Below are 10,418 nucleotides of genomic sequence, written 5' to 3' on the forward strand. Positions count from 1 at the left end.
AAGAGGCGGCCAGTCAAGACCTTCAATATCCGAAGGAGCCGCAGAGAGACACGGTGCTCGAATCTGCCGTAAACGTCGCGGTTGCTGCGATGCATCAAACGTACCGGAGCTCGTCGCGGGATAATATAAGCGAGTCCATGCGCGAGGAGATCCGAGCCCAATTTTTAGAAATGATGAAGCTAATACACACTGAGACCTCCGAGTGGTGGCTCGAGCACCGAAGCCTCCGCAGCGACGCATCCGGACGAACGGGCACCAAATTCGAGCACCGAAGCCTCGGCAGCACCAGCACCGAACACAGGAGCCATCCCGAAACGTGCGGAAGGGCACCGTTCAAACAATATTCCACCGCCAGTGACGCCAAGGCAATCCTTTCCAGGTTCGATAGCCGGAGCTTTGCAGTCCACCGGTCGTGCCGGATCCGCAGGTAACGAACTGGAGAAATCCAACAGGCAGGAACCCTAGGCAGAACGAGAGGAGAGGTGATGAATATCGGGAGGACAATATGCAGTACCACGCTCGTGACCGCACTCACCTGAAGCTGGAGCGATGGAATTTGAAGTTCGATGGCGAGGATCCCATGCACTCCGTCGAGGACTTCGTTTTCCGCGTGGAGTTCCTGCAAAGGCAATATCAGTGCCCGTGGAAAGATGTTCTGCGTGGGTTCCACATCCTCTTGTCCGGTCGAGCGCGCGAGTGGTATTATGTGCACGTAAAGCACTCTAGAGCCGACAATTGGTCGCAACTACGCCCAGCTCTGATGGACCGTTTCAGGGGCTACCAGAGGGAGCATGACATGAGGAATTTAGGTCGTAGGACGAGATCCGGATACACTCAGCAGCGGCGCTATTCACATGGCACCAGACACTCAGTCCATGAGGTGGAGATTCCGCCGCATCCGCCAGAACCACCACTAGAGGATGTTGAAGAGGCTTTCGTGAGATCCAAGATTGAGTGTTGGTGCCGCCAACTTGGACACAGTTTCCAAGATTGTCTGTCCAAAGAACGGAAAATCTATTGTTATCGGTGCGGAAAACCGGATACGCTTTGACCGGAATGCGTAAATTGTCCGGAAAACTACCGAGAGAGCGCGGGAACGGCGATTGTAGAAAGGATCTGGAAATAATATAGAGAAGTTACAGGAAAATAATAATTATAATAATAATAAGGATACATTTAAGACATCCAATAAGGATAATAACCTTACAAGAGGAAAAACATTACGAGGCTTGCCATACGAAGAACGTGTCCGGGCATACATATCGGCCCGGAATAGAATTTTTGGCGAGCGACAGCTGGAGGGGATGACACTGGTCACTCGACGCATCTTGAAGGCTAGAGCACGTTTCCGGCAACGACGATTGACGAGGCGACAGGTCATCGAGGCTGTACGGCAAGACGATAACACGGATCCACGGGTGTTTGCAGTTGTGGAGATCCAGGGACGTAGGATGAAAGGTCTTCTAGACACGGGAGCTTCGGTTAGTCTTCTGGGAAGAGGATGTCGGGAATTGGTTGATGAGCTGGGATGGACTCTGCAGCCATACACGTCGATGGTGAGGACAGCGGCAGGAGCCAGTCGTCCAATTTTGGGACGTGTTGTGCTGCCTGTAAAATACAAAGTTAGAACGGAGGAAATCGTATTTTACATGTGCCCTGACCTGCAGCAAGATTTGTATCTGGGAATCGATTTATGGAGGGCTTTTGAAATCGCTCCTGGAGTGCTCGGAGCACCACCCGATATTGATGTGCGTCCAGAGATCACTGTGAGCAACGCTGAAGAGGGGCAGGAGAGGCAGTTGGAGGCCGTTAAACGCGAATTTCTCCAGTTTGAGAAGGACGGTTTAGGGAAGACTCACCTGCTACAGCATCGCATACAGCTAATTGAAGGAACCGAGCCCGTGAAGGACCGACATTATCCCCTGTCGCCGGCCAAACAGGAGATCGCATGGGCCGAAGTCGATAAGATGCTGCAGTTGGGCATTATCGAAGAAAGCGACAGTCCCTGGAGCAACCGTACGACAGTAGTGATGCGACCTGGAAAAAACAGATTTTGTTTAGACGCCCGAAAGCTAAATAGCTTAACAGTGAAGGATGCTTACCCACTACCATGTATAGAAGGCATCTTACCCCGCATCGACGAGACCCACTACATCTCGAGCGTCGACTTGAAGTTTGCGTTCTGGCAGATCGAGCTGGAGGGGAAGAGCAGATCGTATACGGCATTCACGGTACCCGGGAGACCATTGAACCAGTTCAGGCACATGCCATTCGGTCTCTGCAACGCAGCACAACAATTATGCACTCTTATGGATAAGGTGATCCCAGCGACATTGAGATCCAACGTCTTCGTATACTTGGACGATCTCCTCATCATTTTAGCCGATTTTCAGACGCACATCAAGTATCTCCGATTGGTCGCAGAGTGCTTGAAAAAGGCCAACCTCACGATTGGCATGGCGAAATCCAAATTTTGTTTCCGTAGCATCAAATATCTGGGTTACATTATAGGTGGCGGAACGTTAAGGATGGAACAAGGCAGAGTGGAGGCGATCAAAAACATCCCTGTTCCCAGAAACGTCAAGGAGCTCAGGAGCTTTCTAGGTACGGCGGGGTGGTATCGCCGGTTCATTAAAAACTTTGCCGAGATCTCCGTCCCATTGACTGATGCTCTGATTCCAGCTTAGTGATGAAGCCATAGAGGCAGTGGAGAAGCTCAAAGATGCACTCACCACAGCTCCAGTGTTAGTCCATGCTGACTTTAAACGCCAGTTCTTCATCCAGTGTGATGCCTCTCACTTTGGCGTTGGCGCTGTGCTTTTCCAAGTGGATGACGAGCAGCAGGAAAGGTCGATCGCATTTTTTTCAGCGAAATTGAACAAGCACCAAATCAAGTATACGGTGACGGAGAAGGAGTGTCTATCTGAGAAGCTTGCAATCCATCGATTCCGCCCATACGTGGAAATCATGCCATTCACCGTCATCACTGACCACGTCAGTCTACAGTGGCTTCTGAGTCTCAAAGACTTGACCGGGAGACTAGCCAGATGGTCAGTAAAGCTGCAATCCTTTCCATTCACGATGCGGTATAAGAAAGGCGCCGATAACGTCGTTGCTGACACGTTATCCAGGAGTGTGGAAGAAGTCGAGGTTACACCGGAGGATCTACTGGGATTCGAAACACTGGAGTTCGAGTCCGCCGAATATCAGGAGTTGGTAAACGAGGTGACAAGCAACCAACATCGATTATCCGATTTGAAGGTCCAGGACGGATTTATCTTCAAGAGAACCCGAGACGAGACGCTGGATGATGAAGTGGAGGGCACGGGTTGGAAGTTGTGGGTCCCGGAATCTTTGACGGCCGGACTCATTCAAAGAGCTCACACTGAGGAGACCGCAGCTCATGGAGGAATGGGACAAACGCTCAATGCATTGCGCAGGCAATTTTACTGGCCCGCTCACCTAGTTATCGATAGGTAGTATCGGCAAATGCGGCGAGTAGAGTCTGTGGGGGGAGTGGCAACTCCAAATGTTTTGCTAGACGAAAATGGGTAGCAACTTCAAAGCGAGACAGCGCATATGTGCATACCCCTTCATGCCCTTCTAAGCAATTGAGTGGAATTGGACTCAAACTGCAGCAACGGTGGTATGAATAGGATGAAAAAAGAATTGGAAATTTTTCATCAAACCACGTTGCTGCAGAATATGCGGTTAGGAGTTCGATTTTGACAGCGGTCAGCGACGGTAGCTTCAAAATTTGTCCGGATTCGTCAAGTTTTCCCGCACGATGAGCAACGTTAGATTGGATTCTACGCTCCCGTGCCATCTAAAAACTGTTTCCGCGACCGATCAAACAATTCCATTCCTTCGTGTGATAATCTGAAAAGTCATCGAAGACCATCGATGAGCTGTGCCCCGTGTCGCCTACGTTGCAGGATCTGCTGGCAGCGACGACCCCAGTGGCTAGGGACGACGTAGTCGTCGGCGAGGCTAGGCAGGCGCTACAGCACAGCAGTTAGCAACTTTCCCGTCGGCGAACCCCTCTATCCGGTCGCAGCAGGAGGACGCAGAGTGAGCCTCAAAATTGCCCTATTTTTGCAAAATGTCCCTTGTCGTATTATCAATTAATGTATTGATTTACAAAATGTATTAATATGTATTATTATAAAATTTAATGATATAAAAGAAAAAATAATCGAACAAAAGAACAAAATTATAAATTAGAACTTATTAAAAATTAAATTAAAGCTAAGTTGAATTAAAAATAATATTCGTTAAAATTAAAATTTAAAGTAAAGTAAAATTAAAAATAAAGTAAAGTAAAGTAATTAAAGTTAAGTAAAGTAAATAAAAATAAAGTCGGGAAGGGAGGGTACGCCCGGGTCCTGCAAATGAGCCCTGTGTTGTTTTCTGTTTGTATTGTAAATTTTACTTACCTCGTGCAATAACAATATGTTCTGTGATAAACTGTGATATTAGGTTAGTTTTTTTTTTGTTGTTTCCAGTTAGTTTAATTATTTATTCATTTATTTATTGATACCGAACTATTCGTTCTGTCTCCTTCTGGTTCACGTCGGGAATGTGCTGGCCATAGTTTTGCAGAGCTTTGGTGACAGGTGTCCCAGGGTGATACAGGATCACTTCTGCGTTGCACCTGCCTCACAGCGCACCCCGATAGTGGCCAGAAGTGAGACAGGAGCCGAGTAGAATTCAAATAGCGTTTCTGGGATGTCGTTCCTCAATCACTTGAGGAACCGTGCATCTCACCGATGCTTAAATGTTTGTCCGAGGTTCAAATTGTGCGTAGTAAAATGTTGGTTAGCCTGTGTTCGTTTTGTTTTCTCTCCCCTTTGCTTGTTATATGTAATTTGGAAAATTATAAATTTGTTGTTTCGATAATTTACAATTAATATTATTTTTGTTATAAGCTAAAAATCGGATTTAATAATCGTATTTGTTTAGGTATTAATTATTTATTTATTCTCTAGGGTTCAGTACAACTAGGCAGTATTTATTTATTTATTATATTCAATTTTTCCTTAAGTAGATTTTCTTAAATAAATTGTTTGAGGGCGCTCAGTTGTCTTTGCTTATAATGGCCGAAGAAACAGGCTGGGAAGCTCAGGGAGCGCCGGCTCAACAACCACTACGTCCGTCGGGGTGTTTAGCAAGGACTCCGATGAACTTTCGCGGATTCCCAGAGAGGCAGCCTCCATCTGCCGAAGAATTGATACAGTGGGAGGAAGAGGCGGCCAGTCAAGACCTTCAATATCCGAAGGAGCCGCAGAGAGACACGGTGCTCGAATCTGCCGTAAACATCGCGGTTGCTGCGATGCATCAAACGTATCGGAGCTCGTTGCGGGATGAAATAAGCGAGTCCATGCGCGAGGAGATCCGAGCCCAATTTTTAGAAATGATGAAGCTAATACACACTGAGACCTCCGAGTGGTGGTTCGAGCACCGAAGCCTCCGCAGCGACGCATCCGGACGAACGGGCACCAAATTCGAGCACCGAAGCCTCGGCAGCACCAGCACCGCACACAGGAGCCATCCCAAACGTGCGGAAGGGCACCGTTCAAACAATATTCCACCGCCAGTGACCCAAGGCAATCCTTTCCAGGTTCGATAGCCGGAGTTTTGCAGTCCACCGGTCGTGCCGGATCCGCAGGCAACGAACTGGAGAAATCCAACAGGCAGGAACCCTAGGCAGAACGAGAGGAGAGGTGATGAATATCGGGAGGACAATATGCAGTACCACGCTCGTGACCGCACTCACCTGAAGCTGGAGCGATGGAATTTGAAGTTCGATGGCGAGGATCCCATGCACTCCGTCGAGGACTTCGTTTTCCGCGTGGAGTTCCTGCAAAGGCAATATCAGTGCCCGTGGAAAGATGTTCTGCGTGGGTTCCACATCCTCTTGTCTGGTCGAGCGCGCGAGTGGTATTGGGTGCACGTAAAGCACTCTAGAGCCGACAATTGGTCGCAACTACGCCCAGCTCTGATGGATCGTTTCAGGGGCTACCAGAGGGAGCATGACATCATGCAGGAGCTAGTGCAGCGGGAGCAACAATCCAGCGAGTCAGCCTAAGACTATATTCATCATTCGCGTCAACTTGCCTCGCGTGTTCAGAGGCCGCTGAAGGAGCGCGAACTCGTAAGGATTATAAAGCGAGGGTTGAAGGAGAGCCTGGCGAAGTATATCTACGCGATGGATATAATTGCCGTGGACGAACTGCGTCAAGAGTGCATCGAGGTAGAGAGGAATTTAGGTCGTAGGACGAGATCCGGATACACTCAGCAGCGGCGCTATTCACATGGCACCAGACACTCAGTCCATGAGGTGGAGATTCCGCCGCATCCGCCAGAACCACCACTAGAGGATGTTGAAGAGGCTTTCGTGAGATCCAAGATTGAGTGTTGGTGCCGCCAACTTGGACACAGTTTCCAAGATTGTCTGTCCAAAGAACGGAAAATCTATTGTTATCGGTGCGGAAAACCGGATACGCTTTGCCCGGAATGCGTAAATTGTCCGGAAAACTACCGAGAGAGCGCGGGAACGGCGACCGTAGAAAGGAAGGAGTGGAGTTCCGGCCAAAGGATGTAGAGATGGAGACGGCAACAGGATCTGGAAATAATATAGAGAAGTTACAGGAAAATAATAATTATAATAATAATAAGGATACATTTAAGACATCCAATAAGGATAATAACCTTACAAGAGGAAAAACATTACGAGGCTTGCCATACGAAGAACGTGTCCGGGCATACATGTCGGCCCGGAATAGAATTTTTGGCGAGCGACAGCTGGAGGGGATGACACTGGTCACTCGACGCATCTTGAAGGCTAGAGCACGTTTCCGGCAACGACGATTGACGAGGCTGTACGGCGAGACGATAACACGGATCCACGGGTGCTTGCAGATGTGGAGATCCAGGGAAGTAGGATGAAAGGTCTTCTAGACACGGGAGCTTCGGTTAGTCTTCTGGGAAGAGGATGTCGGGAATTGGTTGATGAGCTGGGATGGACTCTGCAGCCATACACGTCGATGGTGAGGACAGCGGCAGGAGCCAGTCGTCCAATTTTGGGACGTGTTGTGCTGCCTGTAAAATACAAAGTTAGAACGGAGGAAATCGTATTTTACATGTGCCCTGACCTGCAGCAAGATTTGTATCTGGGAATCGATTTCTGGAGGGCTTTTGAAATCGCTCCTGGAGTGCTCGGAGCACCACCCGATATCGATGTGCGATGTCGCTCACCTAGTTATCGATAGGTAGTATCGGCAAATGCGGCGAGTAGAGTCTGTGGGGGGAGTGGCAACTCCAAATGTTTTGCTAGAAGAAGATGGGTAGCAACTTCAAAGCGAGACAGCGCATATGTGCATACCCCTTCATGCCCCTTCTAAGCAATTGAGTGGAATTGGACTCAAACTGCAGCAACGGTGGTATGAATAGGATGAAAAAAGGAATTGGAAATTTTTTCATCAAACCACGTTGCTGCAGAATATGCGGTTAGGGAGTTCGATTTTGACAGCGGTCAGCGACGGTAGCTTCAAAAATTTGTCCGGATTCGTCAAGTTTTCCCGCACGATGAGCAACGTTAGATTGGATTCTACGCTCCCGTGCCATCTAAAAACTGTTTCCGCGACCGATCAAACAATTCCATTCCTTCGTGTGATAATCTGAAAAGTCATCGAAGACCATCGATGAGCTGTGCCCCGTGTCGCCTACGTTGCAGGATCTGCTGGCAGCGACGACCCCCAGTGGCTAGGGACGACGTAGTCGAGGCTAGGGGCGCCTAACAGCAACAGCAGTTAGCAACTTTCCCGTCGGCGAAGGAAAGCATCCATCTATCCTTTGTCGCAGCAGGAGGACGCAGAGTGAGTCCGCTCCAATCGCCCGCCACATATTGGCCAATTATAAGTTGAGCTGCAAGAAAAAATCAATTTCCGTCCCTGTGTCGCCAAAGAAATTCAATGCCACTATTGATTTACAAAATGTATTAATATGTATTATTATAAAAATTTAATGTGATACATAAAAGAAAAAAATAATCGAACAAAAGAACAAAATTATAAATTAGAACTTATTAAAAATTAAATTAAAGCTAAGTTGAATTAAAAATAATATTCGTTAAAATTAAAATTTAAAGTAAAGTAAAATTAAAAATAAAGTAAAGTAAAGTAAATAATTAAAGTTAAGTAAAGTAAATAAAAATAAAGTCGGGAAGGGAGGGTACGCCCGGGTCCTGCAAATGAGCCCTGTGTTGTTTTCTGTTTGTATTGTAAATTTTACTTACCTCGTGCAATAACAATATGTTCTGTGATAAACTGTGATATTAGGTTAGTTTTTTTTTTGTTGTTTCCAGTTAGTTTAATTATTTATTCATTTATTTAATGATACCGAACTATTCGTTCTGTCTCCTTCTGGTTCACGTTAGGAATGTGCTGGCCATAGTTTTGCAGAGCTTTGGTGACAGGTGTCCCAGGGTGATACAGGATCACTTCTGCGTTGCACCTGCCTCACAGCGCACCCCGATAGTGGCCAGAAGTGAGACAGGAGCCGAGTAGAATTCAAATAGCGTTTCTGGGATGTCGTTCCTCAATCACTTGAGGAACCGTGCATCTCACCGATGCTTTAATGTTTGTCCGAGGTTCAAATTGTGCGTAGTAAAATGTTGGTTAGCCTGTGTTCGTTTTGTTTTCTCTCCCCTTTGCTTGTTATATGTAATTTGGAAAATTATAAATTTGTTGTTTCGATAATTTACAATTAATATTATTTTTGTTATAAGCTAAAAATCGGATTTAATAATCGTATTTGTTTAGGTATTAATTATTTATTTATTCTCTAGGGTTCAGTACAACTAGGCAGTATTTATTTATTTATTATATTCAATTTTTCCTTAAGTAGATTTTCTTAAATAAATTGTTTGAGGCGCTCAGTTGTCTTTGCTTATAATGGCCGAAAAACAGGCTGGGAAGCTCAGGGAGCGCCGGCTCAACAACCACTACGTCCGTCGGGTGTTTAGCAAGGACTCCGATGAACTTTCGCGGATTCCCAGAGAGCAGCCTCCATCTGCCGAAGAATTGATACAGTGGGAGGAAGAGGCGGCCAGTCAAGACCTTCAATATCCGAAGGAGCCGCAGAGAGACACGGTGCTCGAATCTGCCGTAAACGTCGCGGTTGCTGCGATGCATCAAACGTACCGGAGCTCGTCGCGGGATAATATAAGCGAGTCCATGCGCGAGGAGATCCGAGCCCAATTTTTAGAAATGATGAAGCTAATACACACTGAGACCTCCGAGTGGTGGCTCGAGCACCGAAGCCTCCGCAGCGACGCATCCGGACGAACGGGCACCAAATTCGAGCACCGAAGCCTCGGCAGCACCAGCACCGCACACAGGAGCCATCCCAAAACGTGCGGAAGGGCACCGTTCAAACAATATTCCACCGCCAGTGACGCCAAGGCAATCCTTTCCAGGTTCGATAGCCGGAGCTTTGCAGTCCACCGGTCGTGCCGGATCCGCAGGCAACGAACTGGAGAAATCCAACAGGCAGGAACCCTAGGCAGAACGAGAGGAGAGGTGATGAATATCGGGAGGACAATATGCAGTACCACGCTCGTGACCGCACTCACCTGAAGCTGGAGCGATGGAATTTGAAGTTCGATGGCGAAGATCCCATGCACTCCGTCGAGGACTTCGTTTTCCGCGTGGAGTTCCTGCAAAGGCAATATCAGTGCCCGTGGAAAGATGTTCTGCGTGGGTTCCACATCCTCTTGTCTGGTCGAGCGCGCGAATGGTATTGGGTGCACGTAAAGCACTCTAGAGCCGACAATTGGTCGCAACTACGCCCAGCTCTGATGGACCGCTTCAGGGGCTACCAGAGGGAGCATGACATCATGCAGGAGCTAGTGCAGCGGGAGCAACAATCCAGCGAGTCAGCCGATGACTATATTCATCATTCGCGTCAACTTGCCTCGCGTGTTCAGAGGCCGATGAAGGAGCGCGAACTCGTAAGGACTATAAAGCGAGGGTTGAAGGAGAGCCTGGCGAAGTATATCTACGCGATGGATATAATTACCGTGGACGAACTGCGTCAAGAGTGCATCGAGGTAGAGAGGAATTTAGGTCGTAGGACGAGATCCGGATACACTCAGCAGCGGCGCTATTCACGGATACGCTTTACCCGGAATGCGTAAATTTTCCGGGAAACTCCCGAGAGAGCGCGGTGAGAGCGGGACAAACGCGTTCGGGAACGGCGACCGTAGAAAGGAAGGAGTGGAGCTCCGGCCAAAGGATGTAGAGATGGAGACGGCAACAGGATCTGGAAATAATATAGAGAAGTTACAGGAAAATAATAATTATAATAATAATAAGGATACATTTAAGACATCCAATAAGGATAATAACCTTACAAGA

The sequence above is a fragment of the Drosophila innubila genome, assembly GCF_004354385.1.
Source record: "Drosophila innubila isolate TH190305 chromosome 2L unlocalized genomic scaffold, UK_Dinn_1.0 5_B_2L, whole genome shotgun sequence".
In the NCBI taxonomy this organism is placed as follows: domain Eukaryota; kingdom Metazoa; phylum Arthropoda; class Insecta; order Diptera; family Drosophilidae; genus Drosophila; species Drosophila innubila.